The 22,450-nt window shown below is 46.2% G+C and overlaps 1 protein-coding gene across 1 annotated transcript in view; it reads right to left on the bottom strand.

Annotated features, from left to right (window-relative positions):
* The window catches only part of GNAO1 (G protein subunit alpha o1), a 129,910-nt gene that overhangs the window by 55,726 nt on the left and 51,734 nt on the right, over positions 1-22,450 (bottom strand). The gene's annotated exons all lie outside the window — the stretch shown is intronic.

The raw sequence follows: 22,450 nt of genomic DNA, 5'->3' as shown, positions 1-22,450 counted from the left end.
ATGTGATGCTGTTCAGACCTTTCTAACCCCATCTTGTTTTTACTTAGGTTCAGCTGCATGGATAATTCATCTGAAGTGCTCACTCCCAGTGCTGCTGGCTGGAAAGGAACCTCTGACACCACTGGCCTGGCCCCACTCTGGTGCTTGAGCAGCATGAACTCGTTTTTATGATGAGTGAAAGATGTCTTTCAGACTTCTGCAGAAAGTTCTGCTGAGTTCAGGGTTCAGAATTTTGTTTTCTGGCAACAGGCTTTCAGATACTCCTCGTGCATTGCAACAGGATGAAGCTATTAAAAATACAATTTAATTTTGGTCTCTCTGCTGATCAGTCCAGTGGGAATTCTCACTTTACTCAAACTTTAATGTTTTCCTAGTAAATTTCAGTAAAATCAGTAATTGGTCTGATAATTGAATTATTAGATCATGTGTCAAAGGAATAATGGCATGCATGGGATAAGTAGCAGTCTGCCTCTGGAAGCCCAAACATCTGAAATGGAAAACTCTGCAGAATTTAGATAAAGATTTGAATATACTGCTGTGGAGCTAAGAATAGACCATATTATTTATATCGTCAAAGGAAGCGGCAGAAATCACAGAGATGTTCAGAGACCAAAGATGGTCCGACAGTCAAGCACAGGAATTGTGCTCAGGGAGCTGACGTGGAGTCACTGACGTCTCAGCACAGGCACACCACTCCCAGAGGGCCCCTGGACCAGGCAGCATTTCATGCAGGAGAGAAATGCCAGGCTTTTCCCTCCTGGAAATAACACTCAGGGAATCTTCCAAGTACCTGGGCAGAGAATGGGCAGTAAAGTGCCCATGGCAGAGACGCCTTGTGCCCCACCAGGTGTTATCTCCCCTGCTCTGAAGTCCCTGTGTGCTCCATCGTGTCCCATGTTTCCAGTGGAGAGACTGATGTCAGAGATTCATTAGTGTTTTTCCCCTTGAGTTATTCTTGAGGTCCATTTCTTAGTAGGAGCTGACTTTAAACTAGACTGGAGAATAAATTAAACAGCTAGTAAGAAAAATTCAAAACATCCTTTCAATTAAAAATAAAATAAAATATAGGCTTCATAGCCATAACAGATGCCTGCATTTCTCTGAAGTTCACATACTTTATGAACTGTGTCCCTCTCTCCTGGGACCATGACAGCAACACTCAGTTTTTCCTGTACTTCAGATGCTTTCAAGCTTGGAAGCATTTCCAGAAGTACAATAAATGCCTGCTTTCAGCCCTTGTTTAATTATTCTATATTTTCTCCCAAGCATGTTTCTTGTCTCTTCACTGACACTTTCCACCTTCTCCTCTAGTTCACTATCTGTTCAAGGTGACCATCTCCAACCCTGAAAAAGATGGAGGGGTCCTGTTTCCTCTCTCTCCCAGTTTGTGCCTTCAGTGGCAGTGGTGATATTGCTTCTGCTCACATTAACACACGGGAGAGGAGAATGAGAGCCCGTGAGCCCCCTCCTGCTGGGTCTGTGTTATTCCTTTTTCCACCAAGCCAAGGCTGCAGGGATGAGTGAGATGAGGGCTGGAGCGTGCCCATCCGCAGGGGCAGGGGACAGATGCTGGGTGGGAAGCGCGGCTGCAGCCCGCTCCGAGAGGCTCAGGTGCCAGATGAAGGATCTGCTTTCCTGGGAGGAACAGGCAGTGCCAAGCACATGCTGCATCCAGGACTCTCCCCTGCAGAGGAGGGGAGCAGGGGCTGTTCTCACACTGCCTACGTGGGTGCCACCAGCTTCTTCAAGGAACTGCAGTCAACACTTGCAAAGAAGGTGATCACTCATCGCTCTCATCAACTTAGGTGTGGAGGGAGAGATGATGTTCACACTAATTCAGGCTTAATTTTTTTTTTCTTTTTTTCTTTTGACATGAGATGTCTTGTATGGCTTTGCCAATCCTATGTCCATCAGAGCCAGCTGGATGCTGGGGTTTCTTCTCAGTGCCACGACAAGAATTTACACTGGTTTTTGCAAAACAAATGTGCCAACAGATTTTGGCAGGTGTTTCTCCCCATGCCCTGTTTAGATAGTGTGCAACTTCAGCAGTATCAAAGGTTTGCACTACAGCAATGGCAAAGTATCCTCCTGTGCTTTTTCCTTATATTTTAATTTTCCTCTCACTTTCATTTATCAGCTAAGCATTGGTATTGCTATGTAGGAAAAATTAGGATATTCAAACTGTTCTGCTCAGCTTTTCACTGTCAAGTATTCCTGCAGAACCACCTTCCCTGAAAATGGTGGATTTTGAAAAATCTGCATTTTTAGACAGAAAATTACTTCCAGGGAAATAAATAAAATTGGATAGAGTACATGTGCTGGCATTAGCTCAGCTCCTTCCATCTCGGGGAAGGGGAGTTGTTTTAAAATTTAATCACTTGGATGTGCAGGAAAAAATGGCTCTGATTTGTTTTGATGATTAAAATGTCCAAAAATATCAGTTTCCTGTCCATCATTCAGAGTGTGTTTATGTCAGACAGCAAGATGAAGGAAAGTTTATCCTTGAACAGTAACAGAAGACCAAGAGACTGGCTACCTCCAGCTGCCAGGGGCCATTTGCCACTGCTGGCCTTGGTGGTCATTTCCACACTAGAAACAACCACTGTGTCAAGGTTAAAGGCTTACAGAGCTGGGAGCACATTCATCTGCAGACACAGAAATCTGTAGGTAATTCCTTATCAATAGCTCCTACTGCTGTTAAGACCAGGAATTCTGTGCTAACTGATCCAACAGGAAGGCTTCCTGACAGCATTTAAGTAGCAAAAGTGCTGTCACTGTGATGGTGAGCACCCCCAAGCAGCACTGGGTGGTTTTGCCGTGGGGATAGGAAACAATCTCTGGATTCATCCTTCAGCATTACATTGATGATGTTATGCAAATGTTACTGGGAAGGAAACGTGGTCCATCTACTACATTTCAAGTGTGAGATGGGAAGAGAAGGGGCTCTGTAGTGGTTTGACAGTTCACAGCATCCTCGAAGGGTGATAGCCATGCTGTAGGGCAAGCAGAGCTCTTGGGCTGCTCAGGTTCTCTGGTCACTGGTGGTACCAGGCATTGTGGGAAGAAAAGAAAGGGTGGTAGTGTAGCTCTGAGATACACATGGGGTGACTGTGAGATTGGCAGTCCCTTCTCAAATGTGCTGATGAAAATCTAGCCTGAGAGGAATTTCCAAAAGGTATGTAAAGCTATGGAGAAGTAGGTGGTTTGCAAGCAATGACGAAGAAGTGGTGGAGGGAAAGGGTGCTCTCAACAGCAAATTACTTTCCAGAGTCACATGTGTATGATCACACTCTGGGCAGCACCAGGGATGTGTTTTTACCCAGAGCCAGCTCTTCCCCCATGCAGTTCACACAGCAACCATACTTTTCCAGGAAAATGTCAGGGGAACATACTGCTGTGATGGCCTAAGCAGCATTCATTCCTCATGCATTCCTGGGGAGCCTGGCAGAGATAAACCCTCCAAGGCCAGTGGGCAGCACATCCACAGGGGAGCACTCCTGCCTTTCCGAGGGGCACACGCGGCTGCCCCGCAAGCTCAGCTCACACAGAGCCAAAGCACTGGACCCACCTCCCAGAGCCCTGCAGGCTGGCTGAAGGAATAGCAGTGGGAAAGGCAGATGAACAAGTGCTAAGAGACTGACAGATGTTTCCAGTAGCAGTAAGTTGGACAGAGAGGTGTGGGATCCAGGAATCGTGTCTGTGGGCGAGCGCACGTCAGAGTCAGGTGGGCTGGGGAGCAGACCCTGTGCTCACAACCAGGAGCAGCTACAGCAAGGCTCAGCCTTGGTCTGACAAATGTTTTGGGCCCAGTCTGTGGAGAAACCTTTTGTCAGATGATTACACAGCCAGTACTTCTCATCTGCTAATGATGGTGAGCAGAGCCACATAAGAGGACAGGCTGCTGTACCAAAGGGGCTCTTGCTCTGAGGGACTGAGGGGAGCAGGATCCTGAAGGGCTGAGCAGATGCAAGGAAAGCACTTCTCTGCTGTTATCTACCATAAGTCAAGGGCGCTGTGCACTGGAGAGGATACATTATGTGCAAAAGCAGCACTTTAGGGCTTCTGTTAGAAAATCCATACTCTGCTTTAAGGGACTTCTGGCAAGCAATAACAGGAGATTAGCAGAGTGCCGAGGGGCTCTGAAGCTCCCAACAGCAGAGTTATTCTCTTTAAGATGAAGCTGTTGATAGGCAACCTAGTTAAAAGTTGTCAAGATACAGATGATGTCTTCTCTTTCCCTTCACTCTCATCCTTCTCTTCTAGATCTTTTAGCTTCTAACTGCATGCAATAGGTGCTCTAAAACAGTCACGTCTAAATCTGGAGAGGAAAAACTGCCTATTTTTTAAGGGTTACCCAAATTATCTGCCCCTGGTCAATTCTGTCTGGAACCTGACTGCTCCTCTCCAGCCACCTGTTTCTTTGGGAGAGAAATAAGCTCAATCACCTTCACAATAAAGGCTTTTCTGGGCTCTGGCTCAACTGCTTGAGTGTTGCAGCAGTATAGGAGGAACTTCTGGTTTTAGGGTTCCTGCAACTGAGAGCAGTCAGGGGCTCAGCCACAGAGGAGAGGGAAACCCAAGAAGTGTGAAATCTAAGCCCTTGTATTGCTTTTTTTAAAAGTTCCCAAAGAAGTGGAAAAAAGCAAACTGTACCAGAAACTTGGAAGTTTGACCCTTAGGAACATCTCTGACTTTGACTTCTAAACACTTTTTATACCTCTTTGTAGCTTGTTTTTGCTCTTAATTATATTATTCAGATCCTGCTTTGTGTATGTGCTGTTTCCCTGCTCACCTTCTGGAAATGTGAAGCTGACTTGCCACCCTAAGGCTGTTCAGTAACCCACTGGTCAGATCCAGCCACAAAGCCTCTCCATCAGAAAACCCCAGGGGGGAGCCCCATGTGCCAGTGATAAGTGCCACAAGGAGTGTGCAGGAACAGCAGATTTCAGTCTGCTGTGTCCTAACTTCAGGCATTGTACAGTCTGAAAGGCCCCTTCACTCACTTAAGCTAAATTGCACAAACCATTAAAGCTACCACCCAGCTCTGGAACTGACTGATCCAAACCCTAAGTGCTTCCCAGCCCTTCCAGTGATATAGAGGACAGCGGATTTGGATTCAGGTATTGGAAGTTCCCAGCTGGCAAGACATAAAAGCTTGTAACTTTTAAAGTCCAGTAGGCTGCTCTCTTCCAATGCCTGTGTGTGAAAGGTGTGAGGCTTGTTGGTACTGAGTCACTGGGATGCAGAACTTGGACTGAAACATTGGGGAAATTCACAGCTCCAAACTGACCTGACCCCTACTGATGCCTTCGGTTTTAGCTTTTATATTTTTCAGATTCTGTACTGCTTTAGTGTGTAGTTCTTAAGGGATAGTAAGCTCTCTTCACAGAGCAAGTAGACAAAACAATTCCTTTTCTAGCTTGGGACCAAGGACAACCCATCCAAATTTCAGGCCCAAGAGCATAAACAACAGTAGACTGAAGAGAGAAAAACAAGAAGGATGGGGCTTCATAACCCAAAGCTGTAATTAGACAATTAACTCCAATATGCAAATGGGCCAGAACTTATAAAAGTGAGAGACCCTGTGACCAGTGGTGCATTTTGTGTCCATTTTGGTTCATCTTGGGTGTAGCCCTGGCTGGGCTCTTGTGCTGCCAAGGTGGATCTATGGAGGACTTTTAATAAATCCCTACTTTATTCTTTGACTCTGTCTGGCCTCTGTTCTAGGTCAGCCTTCAAAAGGCATCACTACGACTCGGGATGCCTGTGTAAGCACCATATGAAATATAACTTTAGGGTCACGTTCAAAACCTTAAGATTCCGGCACTGAGAGAAATAACTTGAAAGAGTTTGGAGGAGTAACTTGCAAGAGTTTGGAGGACTAATAGCAAGTAGAGACTTAACTAAAAGATACTCAGCATCTTTGAAGGCAGGAGAATTCTCAGGATGTGGCAACTAAATGGGCAAATATTGCAACAGCCGAAGATACTCAGAGATTTTCCCACCAACTACCAGGCAGATGAGTTTGGAAACATCAGCATTCACCCTGTAGACCACCAAAATGGAGTGTTCTGTAAGAGACCACTTACAGGGACAGAAATTCCTGAGGTGCTTCAAACCTCATTTCAAGTTCCCAAAGTAGTGCAGCAAAGGCAAAAGGGAGGGTAAAATTGAGAGATGTGAAGGACAAAAGGCAGAAAGAAGGATACAAACGCAAGACAAATAAATATTGAGTACTGTCTTGCTTCTGAGTTTTCTTCAGTGTACAGAGCATACTCTGCTGGACTTTTGCTTTCTCTGCCAGCCTGGCATAAGCCCAAATCAAAACTAAAGCACATTTTTTACAATGCAGATTTCCCCCCCCATATCTCATCCTGTTACTGGTATTGGACATGGGTAGCTAATATAATCAAGAAAGTAAGCACTAGAGTGAAGCTTAGAGTAAAGATCAGGAAAGCAAAGGTTATGGGAGGTGGGAATGGTCACTGGATACTTGGACAGCTTGACATGATTGACCTGATGGGGAGAAAACATAGAGAAGAAGCCATAGGGTGTTGAGGGAAAAGAAATAGCAGAAGAGGTTTATTGTCTCCTTGCACACATGCACAGCATTAGGTGAAAACACGGAAAGTGAGATTGCATACCTCACGATTGGTTTCGGGTCAGGCTGTCACCTCACATTAAATCATCTTACTCATGAGGCAAAATCTCTTGCTGGGTAACTTCTCCCCAAATACTCAATTTTTCTCCTATCAATTTTTCCTACAACAGCAACTTTCTGCTCGAGGAAAAGCTGGTGTTTATGATTACACTTGCAAATGCCAAAGTTCCCCAAGAATCAGAACAGACCCACCATTACCTGACAAGTATACTATTTTAAAATCTCTCGTGGCAAAAAAAATCGATGGTGAGGCAAAAGTATACATAAATAGCAGTCAGCTTGGTGTCATTATCCCAAATACAAAAAACATTTGGGGACCTCTTTTATGTGCTGAATATTTCATTCAGTCCTGCAGTGCAGTGACTCCCTAAACCTTCTCAAGCTGAGCTCTGCTTTTGAGGCTCTAATTTGCTGTTGCCATGACATTGTTAATGTCTGAATTGCTTTTTTTAACCGCTTTTCCCCTTTTTTTCAATCTCTTGCAGAGGCATTCTGAAATAGTGGGCATGAGCTGATCTTGTGGAACAGCCTGCGTGTCCTCAAAAATAACAGAAGGGTGTTCATTTTTACAAGCTTTTTGGCTGATAGAGTCTTGATGGATGAATAACTACAATCCTGATGGATGATAGCTTCTTAATTGGAGAAACCACAATGAACCTATCTGACCTAAGTGAGATCGTTTTCGCTTTAATGGGGGAGGGGAGAAGGGGGGGGACTATTTAATCTCTGTTTTTTCTTAAATAATGACAATTAGAAAAATTGTTATTAAAAAGAAGAAACATTCTTGTTCTCTTATGCCTAATCGGGCTTCCAGAGTGAGTAGAATGAACAGGATAACATTAAATTTCTCAGCAGTGAGATTATAAACATACTTGCTTCCCAGATCCAAATGAGAAGGTCAGCCTTAGCAGAATGGCATTACTTGCTCAGAAATGTTTTCTGCAGGAGATGTACTTCCTTTAATGGGGTAATACCTTCCAATTGCCAGGCTTCTTAATAAAACAGCTGCATTTGCTGCCCATGGGTTTTAAGATGATAGTTTTGGTCGTACTGAAGTGTAGGTTAGCTCAGCTCATCCTCCCTGTGCTTTAAATCTTCCCTCTCTCTGATCAGCCAACCTAGATATGTCCATCCCTTGAGACTCAGATGGCAGCAAGCGCTCCCATTTCACCTGTAACTGCAGCTACCCCAGAGTGGCAATGCCCCTCTGCTAGGGAGGGCAAGGAGATGGGGCTCAGGCTGTCTCTGCTGCTTTCTTGAGGGGCAGATCTCAAGAGCCTTCTGAGCCTGAAGCTGAAGTGACACAGCTGAGGTCACCTGCTGTCAGCTCCTCCCAGCAAATGCCTCCAGTACTGGTCCCAGTTCCCATCCCAGCACAGGTCTGAGATAGACTCCAAAGGGGAAAAGATGGAAAAGAGAGAGACAATCCTCTACCATCAGTGTTTTGCCTTTGGGATATGTGTCTGGTTACCAGGGCTAGAGAAGTGGGAAATGTTTAAGGAGGGTCCAAACTTTAAAACAAGTATCAAGCTTGACAGAATGAACAGCATATTCTTATTAACTTAATTAATTTTAGGTGGTCCTGTGAGGAGCAGGATGTTGGATGTGATGAGCCTTATGGGTCCCTTCCAGCTGATATTCTGTCATTCTCTGATCCTCTAAAGGCACTGTTGGGATTGCAGATGGAACTTTAGCAACTGTCATGACACAGAAGACAGGCAGGAGGGTGATGATAGTGCTCAGAGAACTGTCCTTGGCTGTGTCCTCAGATGTGGACCCTGCCAGCTCCCAGGAAGGGGCTGATACTGGGACATGATGTGACACTGGCAGACCCCAGACCCGTGAGCTGGGCTGTGCTGTAACACAGTGGCATGAGCAGCAGTGATGCCTCTTAATGGCACTGGTTTAAGTTCTGACATACCAAGCAGAGATCCAAACCAGCTGCTCCCAAATGTTCACTCCAGCAGGAGAGATGGTGTTTCCTCAACGCCCTGGCCAGATGTAGTTGGTGTCTTTTCAGTCTGGTCTCTGCTGGGTGGCTCTAACCTGGGCAATTTCTTGAGCAAAGACTCCTCTCTCACTAGGGCTTTCTCAAGTCAGTGATAAAATTCCTATTCAATGAAAGAAGAACAGGTCCACAAATGTTAGGTTTTCTGGGGCCATACAGAGTGCAAACCACTACTCAAAACCTAATAATCCCGTAATGGCTCTAAATATTTCCGTGCTTCAGTCTCAGTTTTTATAGGTACATCTGAAAATAAATACTGCTCTTAGAACGCACTGACAGTGACATCTGAGTATTTCCAGGAACCTACACTATAAAAATGTCTGCCCACCACTGAAAGGAACACAGATCGACATTTCAGATAACAAACAAATGCCTTTGATTTTCTCTGTGTGCCAAGGAACACTGATATTGTCTCTGTCTCCTGGGCATTCCTCAATGTGCCTCATTAGAACGTTATGAAATGTTGCTCTATTTGTTCTGTTGTAAAATACCAAAACAAGCCCTGGGGCCAGATTGACTCCAAGGGAGCTGGATGTGCTCAGGCTGAGGATTGGCCCTGTGCATGGGGATGTGTGCCTGGTGTGGCTGGGCCAGGAGGGCTGGGAGGAGAGGGGAAAAAGGGAGACACACTCCTTTGGCACCTTCCAGCTGTTTTCTTCCAGTAGCTCAGCTAAGGAAAGCCCTAACCTGGAGCTGCTGCTCTTTAACATAGAAGCTTGACAAGACCAATTTTGCTGTATTAACACACATCTGCAAGATTTCAAAGGTTTCAGTCTCTAAGAAAGAGGTGAAGGCAAAGGCAGATAGAGAGCATTTTTAGAAATGGTTGTTTTTCTGAAGTTGGAACTCTTAAGCTAAACAGATAACTGAGAACATCTGAAAATACCAAGTGGGGTTTTTTTTTGTGTTTTTTTTTTTTTTTTTTAAATAAACACTTGCAAAGAGCAAACCAGTGATCTAAGGTTAAAACATGCACGGGAAAACTTTCTGTGGCTGATTTTGCCACTGCATTTAACAAGTCTTTGGTGTTCATACCTGCTACAGAGTTTCCTAATGATCCAAAGTGGTTATCACATCTGCACGGACAGGGTGAATAGTCGTACAAACAGTCACTTACAATTCATAGAGAATCAGCCCACACCTCTTCTGCTACTCCAGATGCCAGTGTGTTAAAGGGGAATGTCTAATCCTGCCCTGTGCTAATCCCATCATGCTTGCTTAACTACATTAGTCCAGTTACTCCCAAGATCTTTCTCTCTTCTATGAATAATCTTGAAGCTCAAGTGGCAAAGGCCCATTTCCATTTTTAGAGATCTAAATGTCAGCCACAAACTTAGATGTAGATTGGTCTGGAGATCTACCAAATATGGACTCTTCAAAATTCAGTCCTTTCAGAAAGGTCAGAAGTGACTGGGATTGCAAAATCTCCTCTAGCCTGGCAAGAGTTGCTCTGAGTTGCCATGCTTTGGACTAAGCAAGTCCTGGCTTTGGACAGAGCTTCAACAGTGTTTTTTAATCCTGGTATTTCAGACACTGATGGGATGTTGCCATGTGGACTCACATCAGCTTTATGTACAAATCAAAGTGGTGCACAATGCTGGCTTCAAACCTTTGAAGAGTTTGCTCTGCATGATATGGTTAATACAAAACTCAAAAATACTGTGATGGAACAAATTAGAGTGGCGTGAAATAGGATTGTAGTTACAACATCTAATTAGAAAGCACTGTGAATTATATACTTTTTATTCTCGGTAAGCTGGTTATAAATAGGACAGCAAGACAGAACAACAAAAAGTTGCTTCTTGAAACCTGCAATGTAAAAGAGTATTATAGGATCAACTCTTTCACCAGAAACCAGAGCACTTTATGGCTGTGGTTAGCCCTGGATAGCCCTGGATAGCTGATTCCCAGGACAGCAATTATTAGTTTCTCTGGTTCCATGTGCCCAAAGTAAGTATTTCAGCTTATGTTTTCTTCTGGGTAGAGAATAAGGGGTTGTTCACAACATCTTTAAAGTTTTTGCTTGAAGATGAGCTGCTTTCACTGAGGAATCATCTCTCAATGTACTGCACCTGTATCAGCCTAGAGGCTGTTGATACAGAGGGTTCCTGGACCTAATGTTCTGTTCATAATGTGTATGTTTCTATTACCTGTTTGAGGACTTTCTCTCTGGAGCACCTGGATATGGTGGTGGCAGCAGAACCTCACTGTGTAGGCTGCTGAGGTTTAGTACAGCCTGCAAAGGTATCTGCCTTCCTCCATCTACACATTAAGATAGAAATGGCTTTGCTGAGACAGGTGTCTCAGAGCTGGCTGGCTCCAGCATCTCTGGACTGATGTGTGAAGCAGGCAGGATGGCTGCTTTGGAGATAGTGCAGTCCCAAAGGAACTGTGCCCTTCCCCTGTGGCACTGTGTGTTTGCTACAGGACCTCTATTCCTGAATGAATGCCCAGGGATTCCCTGTGCTGACATCTCGGTGTCCTGGCATCATTTCTGTGGGACACACCAACTCTGTTGGACATTTGGTAAACTGATCTGGTTTTAGTTTTGTTTCTTAGTTGCCAATAAAATGCCTTATTGCCTCCACAACAGAAGGACATTGATAAAAGCATGGGAAAAGCAGGGTTGGATTACCCCTAGCCTTGTCTGGCTATTCTGTGCAGAGTGGCTGTCAGTCTGTATGTGTGTGCCACCAGGACTGTGGGGCAGTTTGTTTTGACTTGGTATGAGAGACAGAAAACATGCAGGCAGGCCTGCCTGAGTTTCTTTCCTGACATCTCACCTTAGAGGGTGGAAAAAGAGGCCCGACTCCAGATAAACAGCCTCGGGCAGTGTGTACAGAACAAAAGGCTTCTGGCTCCTGCCTGTGCTTCCCCAGCGGTGCTGACCAGCAGGTCTGTGCTCAGGGTGTGCTGGCAGTGAGCACAGCGGCCGTGCCCTCTCTCCGCAGAGGGGCACTGCAGCATTTTGAAGCCCGGGGATGAAGGCTTGCTGGTGAGGATGGTCCACGTGAGCCATCTGCCCTCTCAGGTTGCTCCCTGCCATGTTGTGTGTTGTATCTGCAGAGGCAGAGCCTGCTCTTGGAGCCAAGCCATTCCCAGCGATAACGGATGGGACAGCTTTAGCCCTGTTTATTTCAGCCTGTCCCAGCCAAAAGCTCAACTTGTGGATGAAAGGAATAGCTGTTCACAGAGCCAGGAGAGTACATGCAGATCTGACCTTTAGAAGAACCTTTTGCAGTTACAGAGATGCTACGTTTATGACTCCACTACTTGCTATTCTATTTAGCATTCAGCTAGAATCTACTGCCCCTTTCTTTCCTGTAAGAGCTGCAAACAACCAACTAAGGATCTTTGCTGGTGGTCCTGCACATGAAATTGAATCTCCTTTCCTTCCACACATCAAGCCCTTTATTTCTGACTGCTCCTAGCATTTGTCCATTCAGATTTAGGTGCTGGTCACTGCTTCAGCTGCCCTGGATTTACAGCTGTAATTTTCTGTGTCTGCACAAAGATGCTGGTGGTTCAGCAAGTTGTTTCACACAACATCGTGATGCCTGGTTCAAGCCCAGATCTATGGTAACCCTCAAGTCTCTGTGGCACTGTAAGAATTTAATCTCTCAGTGCTACCACCTTAATCACAGGCATTAATGGGCACTTTTCATTAGCAGTCTCTCTTTCCAGGCCAACTGAGAGCAAACAGAAATGAAGATGGTGTCTCCCTGTGCATGCCTGGGCTCGAGCTGCCATTTGCAGAGGATACCTGAGCAAAGCTCAAGTACCTGAATCCTGCCACTTGCCTTGAGAGGAAGCAGGGATACTCACCCCAGCTCCTCCCCAAAGGAGAGGAGCTGTCTGGTCCAGTGAGGAAGATCAGGGTGAAGTCAGCATTGCCTCTGCTCACCTGATGAGGCCCCACTCTTTAGCTCATAGATGATCCCTCCTCTCCAGAACAGCCAAGAGAGGAATGCAGTTCAGTGCTGGTGGGGGAGATTAGGGACAAACTGGAAACTGCCCTGGCACTACTAAACCTCCTTTGTGGTTTGAGTGTAGCAAACTGATCAGTAACTTGAGGTCTGAACTAGGAGCTGCATAGTCAGTATGAAGTGAAATCTGATTTTTCTGGCTCGAGGAACTTGCTGGACTCATTCTTTCCAATCCCAGGCAATTCCCTCCAGCTTCTTACAGAAAAGGGCTTAGAACTGCATGGTGTGCTGGTGCTGCCTGACATGTATAATAGGGTTTGCAGGGGCTGCTGGGGAAAACATCTGTTTACATCTGGAATTTAGCTTGCAGAAAGCTGGTGCTTTGTGGTGGAGTTGGCTCCTGAGCTCAGTTCTCTTCCTAAAGGGTCACTGAAGACTCTTGAGCACTGGAACTAATTTCTGGCAATCTCTTGGAGGATTTCAAGGCAAGTCAGATAATGATAGTGTGGACTGATAGGCTTCCCCTTCCCATCAGCCTTTACTGTTTATTTGCTGTCCATCCTTTCTTTGCAAAGTTGATGGCAAAGGAGAAAGGGACACGGGGCAATACCTGTTCACTCCATCCTTTGTACTCTTGGATCAGCCTGGAGATATAAAGCTGAAAATGTGTGCTGGCAAGCAGTGTGACCCCAGAAAGGGGTCTTGCCTGCCCAGGATTTTAGGGGACAGATGATTAGTGGTGACAGGGCAGGTCAGATCTTCTGCTGCCTGAATTACCATTAGCAGCTCTCTCCTCATCATCTCTCTGTTTTTTACAAATGTATCAGTTGATCATGCTTTCTGGTAATTTGGAATGTGGTGGGCATGGCTCGCTCCTTGGCTGTGCTGTGCAGCAGTGCCTGGGGAAGGACAGTCAGAGGTGTCTGTCTGGTGGCTTGTCTGGCTGTGGTTAGAGGCAGCTGGGGGACACTGAGCACAGCCACTGCATGAGCAGGCCAGGCTTTGCACCCTACAGCTCTTTCAGGAACAGGAGGAGGAGAGCCAGAAAAGGGGTGCCACCCCAAGAGGTGGCTTTTAAGCTCATTCAATGGCTGTGCATAGATGACTGAAATAAGCACAGCTGTGGTTTGGGTCTGGTGTGTCTTGGTTTCTGAAACATCATGGCCTGGGGGATGCTGAAATTGCTCAGAGTCCTCATGCTGGAGGACAGTCTTCCTCCTCCTGGTACACTGTGCAGGGCTTTAAGTTTGGGATTGTTTCAAAGGTGTAAATTTTTTGCTTGCATCACCAACAGGAAATAGAAGATGCTCAGCACTTGGTCTGCAACAAGATAAAGATCATCTGATCCAAAAGTTCAGCCCTGCAAAGCCTTACATGCTGCTACAAATCATCCTAGAGCCTTCCCCAAGGTTCTGTTCCTGAAGAGGAAGTTGAGGAAACAAGGATTTTTGCCTACTCACTGGTCACAAGACCTGCCTGAACTTGGCTCACAATCCACTGTAATGCTGAATATGGTCTTTTCAGCCTTGGTATGACTTTTGCCTCTGGAGCAAGCTAAATGAAGAAGACCACAACAGCAGCATGCACACCCCAACTGCAGGCAGCAGATTTAACCTTGTGCCATTTCCTGGGTTAAGGATCTCATGAGTGGAAGAAAGCGTGGGAAGACTCAAAAGCCACAGCAGCTATGAGATGCAGAACTTGAACTCGCTTGCAAAAAGGTGTCCATCCTGGTGGAAGCTGCCTGCAATGTGCATTGAGGGCAGCTGGAGTTGACAAAAGCCTATTCAAAACCAAGGAACTCAAATGAGGACAGCACAGATATTACCAGTTAGAAACACGCCCATGGCAGAGGAACTTGGCAAGAGAAAAGCTTTCTAAAGCTTATAGGACCAATAACAGCAATCACAAAGAATAAAAGCTGGAAGAAAAATGGCTGTGAGACCTTTGGCTAAGGTGCTGGTGAGGTGGTGAGGAAAAACTAGCTTAAAATTCCCCTATCTTTGGTATCCACAATGTCACACCACACCTCCAGATAGGCTGTGTTGCAAACCTGCCCTGTAGAAAAGAAAAAAACTACACAAATGGCATGACATTTGGAAGGGAGAAACAGATGTGAGACCTGCTCCTCACTTGAAAGAAATTAATTTGTAACTTTACAGAACTAACTCAAACTCACTGGATGGTGTCAACTGGCACCTCTTTCTTCTCAGAAAAAAAATCTTTTATTGCCTGCAATATCATCTACCAGCACTAAAAGCTCTTACAATTTTAAATAAAAGCACAGTAATATTGGCAAGCCAAACACTTTCCTGGACTCAGAAAACTCTACTTCTCTGCCACTGCCTCCTTTTGCTTGGCTTTGATGGCACGGGCAGAGAGAAGGTGGGAGCAGGGCCGAGCTGTGATCCAAGGGGAGTGAGCATGGCTGTGTCCTGCTGCGCCCTTCCTGAGGAGCACTGGGCACTGAGGTTTCTCCTCTGGAGCACAGCAGATGCCAGCAGCTAGAAGGGAGCAGGATGGGACCCTTTTTCCTTCCCAAATATGTAAGGGGTTATTTTAAGATGTAATTCTGTTTGTATCCTCTCTTGTTGCTGGATGCTTCTTTTCCTCTGTGCAGTACAGTCCCCTCCCACCCCTACTGGTAAAACCTCATTGAACCAGAACAATTTCTCTGGAGGACAGTTCTTGCTCCAGTTCTACTGTCAGACTAACTAAGGAGTAATGGGTTGTATTCAACACATGACCATACAACCTGAATACCCAACCAAACATCTGTAAGGTGTATTCAGCACGTAAGACTGACTTAGTACCCCCCTTCACATTAAAGAACAAACATCTGCCCAGGGAGGTTCCAAATACAGAAAGGTGGGTGACAGCCCTGTAGCCACCCTGAGCATTTACTGTAGGATTGCTCCTCTGTGTCACTTGAGTCTCCATTCCCACGATCTCAGTGTAAATCAAGAGTAATTCCCCTCTAATCAATGGAGTTAATCTAGTCTTAAACCAATCTGTAGGCAAATGAGGACTTAATTATACATAGCCAACCTAGGGGAATTATTTCTTTGTAAGGGAAAAGTATCTACCAACAGTCTCACCGTCAACACAGATACAATGTGTGGCAAACCAGAAACTCCTACGGCCCTGGAAAACGAGAAGCACAGCAAAAAGGAAGAAATGTGTTCAAAGCCTGTGGGTGAGATTTTCTTTGGCTCCTGAGTGGGTTTTGACACTCGGAAGGGATGTGCTGCTGCCTGGAGCGCTGCCGGGGTGACGTGACGCTGATGTGGGTCTCGGCTGGGGAAGGATGAGCTGTCCTGGGGCCCAGTGACTCTCTATCAAAAACCCTAAACCAGACACAGGCTAATTCACATATCCTGAGCTTTGTTCCTCCACATTTTCTCTCTGACTTTGACCACAAGGCTAAACATTGCCAAGGTGCAAAATGATGCTGTTTCACAGCAGATCTTGAGGCTTTGTTGTTTCTAACCTTCATTTGGAGCTTGATTCTTTCCTTCCTTTCAATGGAACACCAAGAACTTCTGCCCAGTCACCTGCCACAGCAATTCTGCCCCGGGTGAATGGCATCTTTCAGATGACATTCAAAGAGCTCCTGCAGCCCTGGGTGAGGCTGGTCCCTGCTGCACTGCCAGGCACCCTCACATCAGAACATCAGATTCAGTGAGTGAGACTGAGGTCAAAGCAGTAATTACAGCATTAAATGAGTTCTCTTGTGGTATCTTTAATCAGTTATTACCAAGGTACACAATACTGATTAATAGCCTCAGTAAAACCTGTATTTGGGTAATAAAGTCTTCATGTGTGGCAGACATTCTGCCGTCCCCATGATTGATGCAGTGTAAGGGACAAGTTCGAGGTGCCACCACCCCACTGTGCCTCTCTGTGAGGGAAGGCAGCCACAGCACCCTCAGCTGATCCAGCTTACGAGAAGCAGCTGCTCCCTTTGGAGGGACATGTTTCCCTTGGGTGATGTGGGGCTTGGGCACAGCATGGGCACATTTTATCTTCCCTAATCAGCTGGGAGCTCTGTGTCCAGCTCAGCAAAATTCCCCTTTTGGAAGGATGGGACTTCACAGCCACAGGCCATGAAATGGCTCCTCTGCTCCAGTGTGTCCCCTTGTCTGGGTTCATTCCAGGGTGTGAAGGGAGTGGGCTGTCAGCACTCACACCTTCTCACCCCTCCCTGCTGAAGCTGACAGTGACACCTGCTCTCACAGGGTGCGAGGTGGCCAAGCACCCGGGCTCAGTGTGCCCTTGGACCTGGTGCTCCTGTGAGGGCACCTGACATCGTGTCCCTTGGGGCTCCATTGTTTTGGGGTCTCTGGCCAGAGCAGAGCACGGCAGAATAAAAAAAGCCCTGAGTTTGTCAGCATCTGCTGTAAGCAAGGAACAAGTTCTATGTTCCCTGTGCCTCCTCTCCCACGTGTATGGGCACAATAAAGCAGCTGCTCACACTCTCCTTCCTCCATCCCAAGCTGTGTCAAGCCCAGCCTGCCTGTGCTCCTCCCATTTTGGAGCAAACATTACCCCTCACCACCATCCCTGAAAAAGCATCAGACAACAAAGCCAAGGGATAGATCCCTAGTTTTATGCTTTTTTGTGAGTTATGCATCAGAGATCTGTTTAAGACCAGGAATACCCTACACAAATGTTTTTATTTTACATCTGGAAACATTCAAATAATAGGAACATCATAGAAGGCATGTGGAAAATAAATATTTTTAATGGCATTCCTAAAACTGGTGAGTAAGCAGTGTGACTCAGCAGTGCCTCCCAACATTTCCCAGAAGAGATGGAAATAAATCTACTTAATAACTGACATGTATTTGAAATATGCTGAGTAGTTAGTAGTTATCTGCAATTGCTGCTTGGAGAGCTGACTTGCAATCATCCCTGAAGGCAGCATCCTGCCTGTGCAGGGCTGTGGTCAGATGGAACCTGAACTTCAGTCTCAAACGTGGTGGTGACTTTCTGGAAGGAGTTCAGCAAGTGTCTAATCACCCATGCAGGCAGTAACACACCTTTGAAGCCTCTGCCATGCCAGTGTTTAACTTCAGTGCCTCCGTGAAGGACAGACAGTATCTGCCTGTGTTCACCAGCACCAGATGCCACCCAGGGCAAGGCCACTGCCACCTGCTCTGTGGGGAGTGGCTGTGCTGAGCCCCTTCTGAGAAGATGGAATCTGCCTTGGCCTGGCTGTGCCATCCACCAAGGAGTGAATGGGGTGTGCAGCCGTCTCTCTCCTGACCCTAGACCCAGGAGCTGCCAAGAAACCCCTTTTCAAGGAACAAGGTTTTCCCCTTCTCAGGGCTCTGCTCCATCTGCCAAATATTTTTGAACAGTTTGTCTTTTGTGCTGTCCCACTCTGGTGCTTTCAAGGGGCTTCCAGAGAAGCCATCTTCCATCACTATCTTATGGGAATGGAAAGCAGCACTCCAGCCCTCATTAATTTGCCACAAATGTTACAGTCCCATGTCTGCCTCACCCTCCCCTCTGTGCCTTTTCCCTGTCACACCATGGCCCTGACAGCCCTAACTGTGGCTGGATTTGAATAACAAATCTCAGGTATAATAAATACAGGGGAAGGCAGGCAGCCTTTCTTCCAAGGAACAGGAATGGGTGAGGTTTCTTCTTTTCAAACTAAAAATATTTCCTGCATCATCCAAAAAATCAGTATCAAACACATAAAGCTCATGGAGGAAAAACACATCCCTCTCTCAGTGAAAAGAGAGAGAGCTTGCACACAAGGTGGAGGGAAGTCTCATCTCCCTATGGCACGGGGTCTGCATTTTCACAGGTGAACGGGGGTGTTGGACAGTTTTAGAGGAGGTGAGGATCCTTTTCAAGGATGCTTTGGAGGACTAGGGTTGTTAATTCCTCAGAAATCAAGCCTGAAATGGCAGTTGACAGCAGAAGCACCGTGAAAAAACTAACATCTCTGGAGATCAATTTGCACCTTATGAGGCTGTGCCTTCCACCACCCAGGGAGCAGACAATGCCAGGAGAACTCATCACAAATGCTTTTCTGCTGGTAGTTGGCTGAAGAGGAAGGCAATACCCATAATTAAAAAATTACCTTTTGGGTATTTTCTATTTTCACTGATCCTCCCATACACAAATGTCCTCAGACCTCTCTTATCATTACACTCCTCTAATCCCAAAGGGATGGGTAGTCCTTCAAGTGCAGAGTGCCCTGATCTCTTCTGATACCAAAGAGAGAAGAGGGAAAGCACTATGAGTCCAAGCTCATCCCTGACTTTAATTCCCTCTCCTGGCACCAGTGACCACTGCCTTGTCCTCTCACTGTGTTTCTCTGGGAATACTCTGGCACTGCCTTCTTTAAAGCCTTCTTGAGGTGGTGAAAGATGTGATTAGACTCAGTCTGGAGCTTGGAGTTGGAAAGAGGCGACTGTGGTTTCTCTCTTATCAATGATCCCCTGAGACATCTCTAAATCTTCTGATTTTCTTCAGAAGAAAATTAAAAGGCTGGTTTTAATTGAAGGAATCTGTTCTGGCCAGTGCTTTTGTAGGACATTTAGCTATAAGACTCATCTCAGAATTAGGAAGGCAGCACGGACAGCAAGTATCACCAACCTACAGTGCCTGGCTGATGCCAAGTGTTCACCAAAGAAACAGATCTGGTGGCATTTTAAGGTGTGACCACGTCTCTTGTTCTCATCTGGCTCCCTGAGAAATGATGCTGAAGTGCTTCACAATGCTTTTTTCCCCTAGAAATGTGTTTCTTAGGAACAGATTTCTGACTGCACAGAGGGACTGGAAGACCAGTCCCTCTGAACTTCTATTCCACCCTGTCTCTTGACTGCTGCCCATTCACCATCCATGTCCAGGAGAACCCAAAAAGCAGATCCAGTGTTTACTTTAGAGTGAGGGTTGCCATGCCAACACCACGGATCTCATCCTGAAACAGGACCAATGTGAAAAACATCAAGCTGGCACATCACTGCTCAGCAAGGTGGCACCTTCCAGCGGGCCTCCTTCCACACCGCACGGGTTTCCAACGCGCTACGCGACTGCCACCCACTCTCCTGCCTCCCTCTGGATCCATTTCAAGAGGTCTCTTTCATTCTTTAGGAATTTTAACTAAAACTGGTACGTTGGGCCACACTGGGGAAGCGTGGCTTTTTAGAGCTCTTGTGAGTGATTAACAGTCTTCTGCTGAAAGCAAGGTTACTGGTACAGCCTCTGGTGCAGCACGGGCCATGTGGTTCAGTTGCTTGCCTAGAGCATCCAGCTGTTTCTACTGTTGCTACTTCATTTTCTGGCCATGACGTGTTTGCAGCCATGACTCCAGCAGCTTGTTCTCATTTCTGATCCCTATCTTTATTAGCAGCATGAGTACAGCAAAGCAGACACTGGTTCTGAGGGATCTTTTTTGCCATGTGAAGATCACTGTATGTTATAGAGTTGATGATCATGATTTCAGCTCTGCAGGAGCACAGAGCCAGGCTGTACTGTTGCTGCTGCTGCTGCAAAGCAAGGTCTCCCAGGTCCAGCCACAGGTCTCAGCTGACTTGGCTGGGATCCCTTCTGGTTATGACAGAGTTTGACTCTCCCTAAGCAGCAGAGCAAAGGCATGGAAGTAGACTGTTCCAAACTCTTTCAGCTGGCACAAAGTGCTATCACAAACTGCCTTTGTGCTCTGCTGTTAATTTAGTGCTATCATTTATTAGGAAAGATCTTGTATTTTCAGGGTCTCAAGGGGTTTTCAAAGGAGGAAAATATATTAGTGGGATGAAGAAACTGCTGCTTTGTATAGAGAGACTCCAGAGATGGTGCCATGAGGCATGTGGGTCACGCCCTGTGACCACGCAGGCAGAGCTTACTCTGGGCTTTCCCTTGTTCTTTGCTGTCTCCCTCTTTCTCCCACACCCTCATTTTGCAGCAAAGATTCCAAATACATTGGCCATCTTGGCTGGCAACCACAAGCGTTTCTTGAATGAGCCAAGCATCTCCCTGGCAACAAGGCAGGCTGTGACAATGACAAGTGCTTTCCTCTCTGTTTCATGTTTCCCACCTCTCAAGAAATGCCCTGCCCTGTATTTGTTCCCCACCCCTCAGAAACATGAATAATGGCAACTGAAATGTGCCTTGTAGAAAGACCAAGAGGGAGGTGTGTGAGAAAGAGGGCTGCAGCCTTAATGGAAAAGTGACAGACCTTTATGAAGGGCAGGCTGAAATATTTGTCCTGGACTCTTACTTGGGTATTTGTACTGGGTCTGACACAGTACAGCAAATATGATTATATGTGAGCTGTGACTGTTGCAAGAAGACATTGTCTGGATATGCAGACAAATGCTGACACCAGGTAAAAAATGGCATGTCTAGTGCCACCTCTTTATTCCATTTTCCCTTTTCTTCCACTCCACCCTGCTCTTCTACAAAGCAGCCCTAAGCTCCCATCACTTACAACAGCAGACCAGCAAGGACTGCCTGCATCCTCAGTCAAGCAGCACAAGTCCAGGAATCCTGTGTCCATCCCCTAGATCACCCAGGTAGCTAAGGGAGGCTTCCTACCAGCACAGCAGTGCCTGATTAACCTCACCTGCCCTCCCTGAAGTTCTTAGCAGCCTTTTTACATTTCTGAGAAATCTTGGGTTGGGGACACGGTAGGAGCCAGCTGGTCTAAACAGATACCTGACTCAAATGACGTAGCACAATATCTCGAGCTGACAAGTACAAAAAGCCAGATATGCAGAGCAGATCTTATGAAAGAGAGATCCTCCCCCACACTGCTCCCCTGCAGCGCCTGGAAGGCAGCAGGTGACAGTGGCTGTGACTTTGTTCCTGCTGACACCAAGCAAGAACAAGAGGAAGAGGGCAGCTCCTAAAATCCCCTTTTGGCATGTGCAGAAGGGAAGAGGCTGGAGGCACCGGGTTTGTACAAGCACCTCTCTGTTCAGAAGCAAATTTGACACGGACCTCTTTGCCAGCTGCCATGGATGGGCTGTTCAATTACACTACAGAAGGGTTTTTTTCAAGGCTACTAGACAGTATTTTAAAATCTCCCAGCACATTTTTATTTGGGTCCCAGTTCAGGAGTTGCAGACCATACATAGCAGAAGGTCACCACAGACACATTTTGCTACAAAGTCCAAAAGAAAAAAAAAAATCCCAATAGAAATATTTTAACATTTCTGCAGCTTTTTAGTTTTCCCCTTCATAGCTGAAGCAGAGATATGTCCAGACTCACACTGGGGAAAAGTTCGATGTGAAGATCACTGCCTGCCACCTCTGGACCCCAAGTGCTAAACCTGTGACCTCTCACCTCAAACACTTGGATCTAAGCCATGCAACTGATATTTGCACTCTCTGCTGAGTACTTTCTGAACAATTTCAGTCTGTTTTTGTCTGGTTTATGAAAATACAGCTGCTTTCATACCAGCCTGCACAGGGCAGGATGCCCACTGCAGTCTGGATCCAATCCAACCTGAAGACACCGCCCCCCAGGCCCCCCAGCCTGGCTGCAGCTCTGGCATTTCACCAAAGTGGGGTTGCAAGTCTGCATCTCCAAGTGGGTTCTGGGGTGAGCATTAACCCACAGAGGAAGAGACCTTATGCTTCTTCTGGCTGGGTTTCCGAAGCCAGACTTCAGAACCAGATTTTCAGACAGAGATATGAAAATCCATCCATCCTTACCCTGCCCTTCCTGCTTGATCCTTTCCAAACACTTGGACTGACTTCTAGATTCCTGGTTTCAAACCTCCATTTCCCATTTCCTCTGCCTGAGTACACTGAAATGGAATCAGTGAGGAGCTTGTTTTATTAATACATTTGCACTTTAGAGGACCATTTAATCCACAGGCTACATGTTAC

The sequence above is a fragment of the Serinus canaria genome, chromosome 11 (genome assembly GCF_022539315.1).
Source record: "Serinus canaria isolate serCan28SL12 chromosome 11, serCan2020, whole genome shotgun sequence".
NCBI classification, from domain to species: Eukaryota; Metazoa; Chordata; class Aves; order Passeriformes; family Fringillidae; genus Serinus; species Serinus canaria.
The sequence above is the reverse complement of the archived record's forward strand: the minus strand, read 5'-3'. Positions and strand labels throughout refer to the sequence as shown.